Here is an 8,577-nt window from a genome sequence, read left to right as displayed (position 1 = left end):
TCATTAAAAAAGATCCCTGTCTGTACCACATTCTCAGACTGAGGCTTCATTTCCCCTCCTTCTCTTCAACTTCAAAGGTTTTTGAGGGATTGAGCATCCTTTCTTCTGAAGGAGCCTGAAGCTGATGAGTCACAAATCCACTGGAATCCTGCCAGCCTCCTCCCCCCACCTCAGGATTGCTCTGAAGGTCACCCAAACAGAGGTCTACCTGGGATTTGCCTAGACCTTCGCTTCAGCATGCTGGCCTCTATCCTCACCCAATCCTGTTGGCTTGCCTCTTAGGGTTCTCAGCGTCTCAAACATACCAGTGACTGTGTTGAGTCTCCCTCCCAAGAAATCTGACTCCCAAAGCAGAGGTTCTTCAAGTATCTAAGGACACGGGTATTGATGAAAAAAAATTTTTTTTAAAGCTAAATTTTGAGCTGGCAACAAGAATGCCATCACTGGTAGTAGGTGGCACACGGATGGCTTCTGTCACAAGGTAGAAGTGTTGTGCAGTTTCCCCATGGTGCCTGGAAAGATGGACAAGTGTGAGCAAGGAAGTGGTGGGGGAATATGGAGCTATAAGAGGGCAGAACTGGGCGGGTGTGGCTGAGACCCATCCCTGCTTTAGAGAAAGAAGATGGCAAGCAGAGGAATCACGTTCAGAAGCATGGTCTAACTCTTATCTTCTGATGCCCGAAGTAGGAAGAGCTTAGAGAAGCATCCAGAGGGCTGGAGAGATGGCTCAGCTGTTAAAGGCTAGGCTCACAACCAAAAATATAAGAGAAACATTCAGAACAGATCCTAAGAGTAGCAGTGGGCTTCTGAAGCCATGCAGAGGCATTCCACTAATGTTGACTGCAATCATGTAGGGACAAAACTCTCAGCTGTGGTAGGAGAACATCCTGGTGGATGTTCTTGGCAATCTTTGGGCTGCACCTAGCTTGGTGTGTAGATCACCACAGCTAATGCAAAAAACCTCCACCTCACAGAATAACACACGATCACCCTATTTCCTTATCCACCAGACAAGAAAACAATAGGATGAAATTACAGGACATCTTAGCCATGAAAATGTTTGCAGGAAGAAAGGAGCTATACCCCAGAGAAACTGTAGAACCTAAACAACATATGTCAACAGAAACTGGGAAAGTAATGCGGAAAGGGATCCTGAGATTATGCTACTAAGTAGATGGGTGGGAAGGACTCAGACCTTAAAATTTGTTGCTAGGACATTCCCCCTGACTAGGCCTCTGAGAAACAGTGCTAACACACACTCAGGGTAACTCTCAATGGCTAGAAAGGGCCATAATCCACAGCGACTGAAGTTTAAGTAGCAGAGTGGGTGTGGCATGGAGTATATTGGAAGGAGTTAGCAAATGGCTCCTATAAGTGTGAATCCTAGAATGAACAGCTATGCAAGGCTGATACGTCCACCAGAAGATGGCAAATCCCCACAGCCACCTCAGACGGCATTCCACTTGCAGAAACAGTAGGCGATTGCTTGCCCAAAGGAAGGCCAGCAGTCACTTGAAAGTTCAGTGTTGGCTGTCATCTATAGACAAGAGTTGCTGCTGGGAGACAGGAGTAATTAATGCCACCAGGGATAATGGGTTATCAAAGCTAGAGGCCAGATGTTAGCCGTGACCTGTGAGAAGCACCATTACCACAGGACGTGAGAAGCAAGGGAAGCTAGAGATGGTGCAGTGTATCTAGCACACTGGGCATGCAAGAAGAAGAACCAAGGCATTTGTGCAGGACGCCTCCTTATGGTTGCTCTCAAGTATGAGGGGTCCGTCGCCACACTGCTGGAGTCTGCATGTCCAGGAGCCCACTCACAGAGGGGAACAAACACCCCATCTTGCTGTCTGCTCATGACTAGCACCCAGTCCTACCAGAAGGAAGTGATTATGTCACTCAGTGGTCACCGTAAGAGACAAACTAGGGATGCAAATGACCCTGTTGGGTATTTATTTTTTAGGTCCAATTTTAGAGGGAAATGTCTAAATGGAGCAGTCCTTCCATGAGTACAGAATGACCCAGGGTTCTGTTCTCTCTGAGATTAGAGTAAGAACCAACCAGTCAGGCAAGCCCTCCAGCCTGCAGCTGCACTGGCAATGGATAAGGGACTGGGCTGTACAGGAAGGGAATGCAAGGCACTTGGTCCATCCTGAGACAAGGAACAGCAGGCAGTATGGTAGCTTAGCCTGCTATCCTTCATATTTTAAATTCCTCCAGAAGAGATAATCCACTGGAATCCAGAAACTCCCGCTTTCAGGACATTTCCCTAAGAAGTGGATCTGAGCAGCACAAGCAGGAAGTGGTACCCGCCACTGTGACCCATCTGTCAATTCTCTCCCCTCTCTGCTTAGGGACCGAAGCTCCCATTCCTACAACTACCAAGAACATTGCAAGCAGACAATGTGTGGCTGAGTCTTCTCTGCTACCCTGCCAGAGGTGCCTTGTCCTGGATCACACACCTTTCTGTAGGGCAGCCATCACTCTCCTGAGTCCTTGCTTGAGAGGTTCTTAAAGGCTCAGCCCATTGTCTCAGGTCAGGAGAGTGTCTCAGAGCTATTCAAGTACTGGGACTCCCCAAGTGTCATTAAACCAGCACAGAACAAAGTCAATGTCAAAGACAAGCCAGTCAAAAAGGGAAAGAGCATCATTACATATTGCTAGGAGGTTCAACTTATTAGGAAGATCGCATTTGAAAACTCATATTCTCCTAGCTCCAGCATACTAATGAAAAGTAATCTATAAAAGTCATTAAGAGCCTTTAATATTTTTAATGTACCTTCCTAAGTTATTGGTATACCAAGCAGAAAGCATTGTTGGTATAATAGTCAAGTTAAGGGGCTAGAGAGATGGCTCAGTGGTTGAGAGCACTTGTTCTTGTCCAGGACCTGGGTTTGATTCACAGCACATGGCAACTCAAAGCTGTCTAACTCCAGGTCCATGGCACCTGATGCCCTCTTCTGACTTCTTCAGGTATGAGGCATGAATAGAACTACCATACGATCTGGCTATACTAGTCTTAGGCATATACTCAAAGTATTCCACATCCTGCCACAGGAACACGCGCTCGGCCTTGTTCACTTCTGCTCTATTCATAATAGCCAGGAAATGGGGTCAACATGGATGCCCGTCAACACATGAATGTATGGTGAAAATGTGTGTGTGTCAATCCACCCAAATGCAAATCCATGCAGAATCAGCTTTGGGTGTCTCTCTCAATTTCTCTTCAGCTTGCTTTTAAGGCAAGCTGGTTTCTCATTAAACCCAATGTTTACTTATTGATGGGAGTGCCTGGCTAGCAAGCTTCAGAGATCCTGTATGTCCATACACTTTGCGCCAGGGTCACAGATGCATGCTACCATGCATAATTTTTTAAAAAAAATTTAAATACAGGTCTGGGCTGTAATAGGCGTCCTTGCTTGTGTGGTGTGCTCATGCAGGTACTTCACCACTGAGTCATCTCTCTAGTTCCCACAGTGGGCTTTTGTTCAACTATCAAGAGAAATGGGAGTATGAAATTTGCAGAAAAATAAATCAAACAGGAAAGTATGATAGCAAATGAGGTAAGCCAAGCTCTGAAAGAGAAATACATTTTATTTTTTTTTTCATTAACTCATTCAAAAGATAAGTACTCTTTTTCATACATGGATCCTGGTGTCTATATATGTTTATTTATGTAAAAGTAAGTATGGGTAGAGAGGTCAGGAAACTAGGAAGAGGTCCATGGGGGTGGGGGTGGGCTGGGAAAGACGATATAAAGTGGAAAGGGGAATCCAGAAGACTGCAAGTGGGCAAGTGGAGAGGGTAGGCAAAGAGATGAAGGAGAGGAGCAGGCAATGGGAAATCAACCAATAGGAAAACAAAACTAAACTCAATGAAAACAAGAGAAAGAAATCTGTTACTTTATATGTCAGTTAAACACAAAAACAATAAAGAAAGAAAAAGTAAGAGGTACTCTCAAAGAATAAAAGCAGCAAGCGTGAATCTGCTAAAGTTTTCTTCCCGGCATTATTTACCTCCTGACCAAAGTGCTGGGCCCACATCGCAGAGTTCTGGCCCCCTCCCCTTTCCCAGCCTTGTACCTCTGCACACTGTAGGTCTTCATTGCCTTTCTCTATTTAATCCGTATTTCCTGCCATTCAGAGCCAACTGCTGGCCAAGGGCTGGGAATGGATTTTGCAGTGAGGCTCACGGCAGTGAGAGCGGCTGCCTGTGACTTCTACTCCTCCTGTAGCTCTTCCCGGACCTAGCTTTCTTACAAACTGAGATTTCATCTGGCAGTAAATAAAAGGGCTACAAAGCTGTTCTGACTCCTTGTCCGATAAGTTCAATTCTTGGAAACGCTCTTGTTGAACACCGCTCAGTAAGAGAGGCAGGGCTCCCGAAAAATCAGCACTCAGCATTGCACTCGTGACGGACTCTCTGTAGTGAAAGGCAACAGAAGTATTCGGTTCTAAGTGGGGAAACTGAGGCTTACAGGCTTTCCTGCCCTGCGGGAAACCCCGTGCTCTCGAGGGCTGAGTCCCCTGCTCATGTAGCTCACAGCTGTGCCTAATAGAAAAGATCCAGAGTGGAGCAAAGGGACTAGAGTTCTTTTCTAATTGTTTTACTAATGATAAAACAGTTTAAATTTGATAGAAAAAAATGTAAAACGTTGAAGGAGAGATGCCTCATCCACTAAGGGTGCACATTGCCCCTGTGGAGGACCAACTTGGGGTCTCAACAGCCAAAGCAGACGGCTCTTAACTCCATGCAAATCCAACTCCGGGGGAGCTGATGCTCTTCGAGCTTCTTTTCACACGCATGCACGCACGCAGGCACGCATGCAGGCACGCTCTCTCACACACACGCTTAAAAATAAGACTTTCTGAAAATACAAAGGAAAGAAAAGAAATTCTGTTTCTGGAAGATCAGCCCTGATCACTCATTGATGCTAGAATCTCTGCAGTGCAGATGACCACACCAATTATCTCCCTAGTCACTATTTATCCTGCCTGCCCTGCACAGAACCTCGGCCTGAGACGCAGTAAGCTACTGCTCCTGCCAGAAACATGAATATTTATTTTTGGTTTGTTTGTAGACAAAAACAAACATTGAGCATCAGTGCTCCCGTGGTTTGGATTTAGTTGACAAATATGTTTCCCAAAGGCTCATGCACTGCAAGGCTAGTCACCACTATGACAAAATGAAAGGTGGGACCCACTGGGGGGGGCACAGGATGTTCCCTGTTAGGAGATATGTTGAAGGGTGTATTAGGCCTTTTTGGTGGATTAATTTTTTAATAGAGGCATGTTAAAAAGGAGCCGGCTCTGCTCTCCCAAGTCTCCTGCTTGGCTTCTCACCACTCGCATTCCCTCAGTCTACTCTTGCAATGCTTTGTCATAAGATGGATACTCCAGTTGGACCCTCTGTCAGACTAGAAGCCATTCTGTTTGAACTTTGCAACCATCTCATCAAAAACCAAGTACAGCTGAGGAGGAGGACGACCCCATAGGAAGACCAGCAGTCTCAATTAACAGGGACCCTGAGATCTCTCAGACACTGAGTCACTAACCCGGAAGCATGCATGAGCTGGTCTGTGGCCCCTGGCACATATACAACAGAGGACTGCCTGGTCTGGCCTCAGTCAGAGAAGATGCACCCAACCCTCCAGAGACTTGATGTTCCAGGGAGTGGGGAGGTCTGGCGGGGGGCGGGGGCATCCTTTTGGAGACAGGGGGAAGGAATGGAATGAGGAACTGTGGGAGGAGGCATTGGAAGAGGGACAATGACTGGACTATAAAAAAATGAAAGTAATAATAAAAAATGTAAATAAAAATCAAGTATTCACCTTTCTTTTTTACATTATCCAGCACCAGCTATTTTGTTATAGCAACACAAGAATAGACTAGAGTAACTGGCTAAAGCACTTCTCAGATGACCCTGATGAAACCCCGGGGGCCCGTGCTGCAGCCAAAGAAAGAATATTTCACCAAGTCACTGACTCAGACTGAAGTAACATGGAGGAGGCATGGGGTATGGAGTAAGGTTGATTTGGTCTTGGATCACTTTGATTGTAGGTAAGACCTATTTTTAAAGAAACACACACACACACACACACACGAGTATTCTCAGAAGCTTTTAGAATGGCCTACAGACTTTGTCCATAACTAGTAAAACCAAATTTGTGGCCAGGAAAATGCACAGGTTTTGGTCCTGAGAATGTTTCAGTAGAGGTGAGGGCTGGTTGTTGCTTGTGATGGAACCCTTGGGCTTTCTAGCTCAGTGGTCCGCTCAGCAGCCAGAGCTGTGATAGCAGCAACTCTTACCCTTCCCCAGGGCTACCTGCTCCTGCAGTCTGATGGTTAAACCTCCTCCTCGCTTGTTCCTATTGGAGAAGTGATAGAATTGCAGGTGTGGACTGACCAATGAGGAGACATTGTAGTGCCACTTTGAGGTGTTTTTGTTTTAAACAAACTGTGTGGCCAATCTAGGTAAGAAACGATATCATCCTCCAGGCTCAGGTGCAGCAGGCCTGAGACACTTTGCCGTCAGAACAGCAGCTTCTGAATTGTCCTGTATGGCTGCTCCCCAGAATGAGGCTCATCCCTCAATAGCTTTAAAAGTAGCAGGATGAGGATGGTAGGGGACCAGAAATCATGGGAGTTTCTGAGATTCCTGAAGTCAGATGATCTCTCTGCCCTGGCCGATTCTCACTGTTGTAACTGTATCCTTATTAAATGACAGCTGGCTATTGTGAAATTGTTATAAGGAAGCAACAATATTAAGGATAGGAGCAGACATCGTCATTTAGATATTAAAGTCACAGCCTGAGCACAGAGGAGACATTAGAAGGGGTGCCCTCCGTGTACAGACTGGTGAGTCGCATCTGAAAATGCAATAACTTATAGCCTGACTTTGTGCCAGATACTTAACCTCTCTGATCTGTAAGAATGGGACCAGTTCTTTCCATGAAGTAGAGGGACCGTCTGCCATGTCCTGCCATTGTTACACATGTTGGTATTGTGCTTTTCCTCTCTCCTTTCTGCTTGCAAAGGTGAGCTGCCCATGAATCAGAGGAAAACTGGGCGAGGCAATGTCAAGGCTCTGGTTTTAGATGACAGGCCCACGTGAGAACCTGCACAGTCAGGGGGAGACTGCCATCCTGGAAAAGAAGAGTCAGTAAGTACATGACCAGCAAGGAAGAACAGCATCCCCTTTCTAAGGACCTCTTTTCTCTGCCACCTACCTAGCCTGACCTAATTGCACCCCAATGGTTATTATAGGAGTGCCTCCTCCATGGTTCAGAGGGATCGACCGGAGTGCGGGGAGGGGGGGAGGGGTGGTGAAGCGTGCTACTCTGTGTGCCTGATCTCTGGGTATGAGGAGTCGTTGTAGCCACGTGACACTGCATCACTCTTTAGTGACACACTGTCACTCGCTGGGCTGCGACTGAGTCATACTCATCCCTGTTCCCCCAGGGCCTCACCTGGTCCTGTGCCTGGCTCAGGCTAGGCAGTCTGTGCTTTGAAACGGTAAGCCAGGATTTGGGTGATGCGAGGATTTCATGCTCCCTTCGCACTGTGTTTTCCTTTTCTGTTTTAACCAAATAGGCTTTCCTGGATCAGGATGGGTTGGCTGTTTTATAACAGCCCCACTCTAAAATCTCGGTGGCTTAACTTAACAAAAGTTTATTTCTGACTCATGCTATGTCCCCTGTGGTTATGGGCAGTTCTCCAGGACAGCTGTTCTGCATACGATGGCCTAGCAATCCAAGACTCCTTTGATTTGGTGGCTCCATCATCGTCATCACAACAAGAGCCAGCAGGAGACACAAGCCCTCAGCTCAGCCCAGAAATGCATGCCCGTCACTTCCTCCCTGGGTCCAGCCACATCTAGGCATATGATCAGCCCAACCTCAAGATTATGAGGAATTAATTAATTAATGTACTCAGGAAGGAGGAAGAAGACTGTATATATCTGGGGACCAATCATGCTTATACGGGCTCAACCAGAAATCCAAAGGTCTGAGTTAAAAGAGAGAAATTAACACCAATGTCCAATTCCTGTATGTATTGGTCTCTAAGTACAAAACATTGGGCATTTGTGACACATGTACCAGGTGTCAATCATAGTAATAGGGACTAGAACAAGAGGGGAATTTTTTTCCCCAAGGGCTTCTCTGTGCAGTCCTGACTGTCATGGAACTCTCTCTATAGAACAGGCTGGCCTCGAACTTACAGAGATCTGCCTGCTTCTGCCTCCTGAGGGCTGGAATTAAAGGTGTTCACCACCATCTGGGAATTTAAAATGATCATGGACATTATAAACCTCTGCTCTTCTGAGAGACGACAGGCCATAAATAGATACTCAAAGTGTCAAATGTTCTATGAAAGAAAATAAAGAGGAAAAAATAGAGAGAATTAGGGCAGCTGAGGGGGTTGCCATTTTGTATAAGGAGGGATGAAAGCCCTTGTTATTGAGAAACTTAAAGTTAGAGGGGTGTGCCACTATACGGAGACAGAGGGACATAGACTTGCAAACAGTGAGAGAACTTGGCAAAATGGCTAGGTTGATTGGCTCATTAAAGACTCTTAT

The sequence above is a fragment of the Mus caroli genome, unplaced genomic scaffold, assembly GCF_978045245.1.
Source record: "Mus caroli unplaced genomic scaffold, Mus_caroli_1 scaffold_6, whole genome shotgun sequence".
Classification (NCBI taxonomy): domain Eukaryota; kingdom Metazoa; phylum Chordata; class Mammalia; order Rodentia; family Muridae; genus Mus; species Mus caroli.
The sequence above is the reverse complement of the archived record's forward strand: the minus strand, read 5'-3'. Positions refer to the sequence as shown.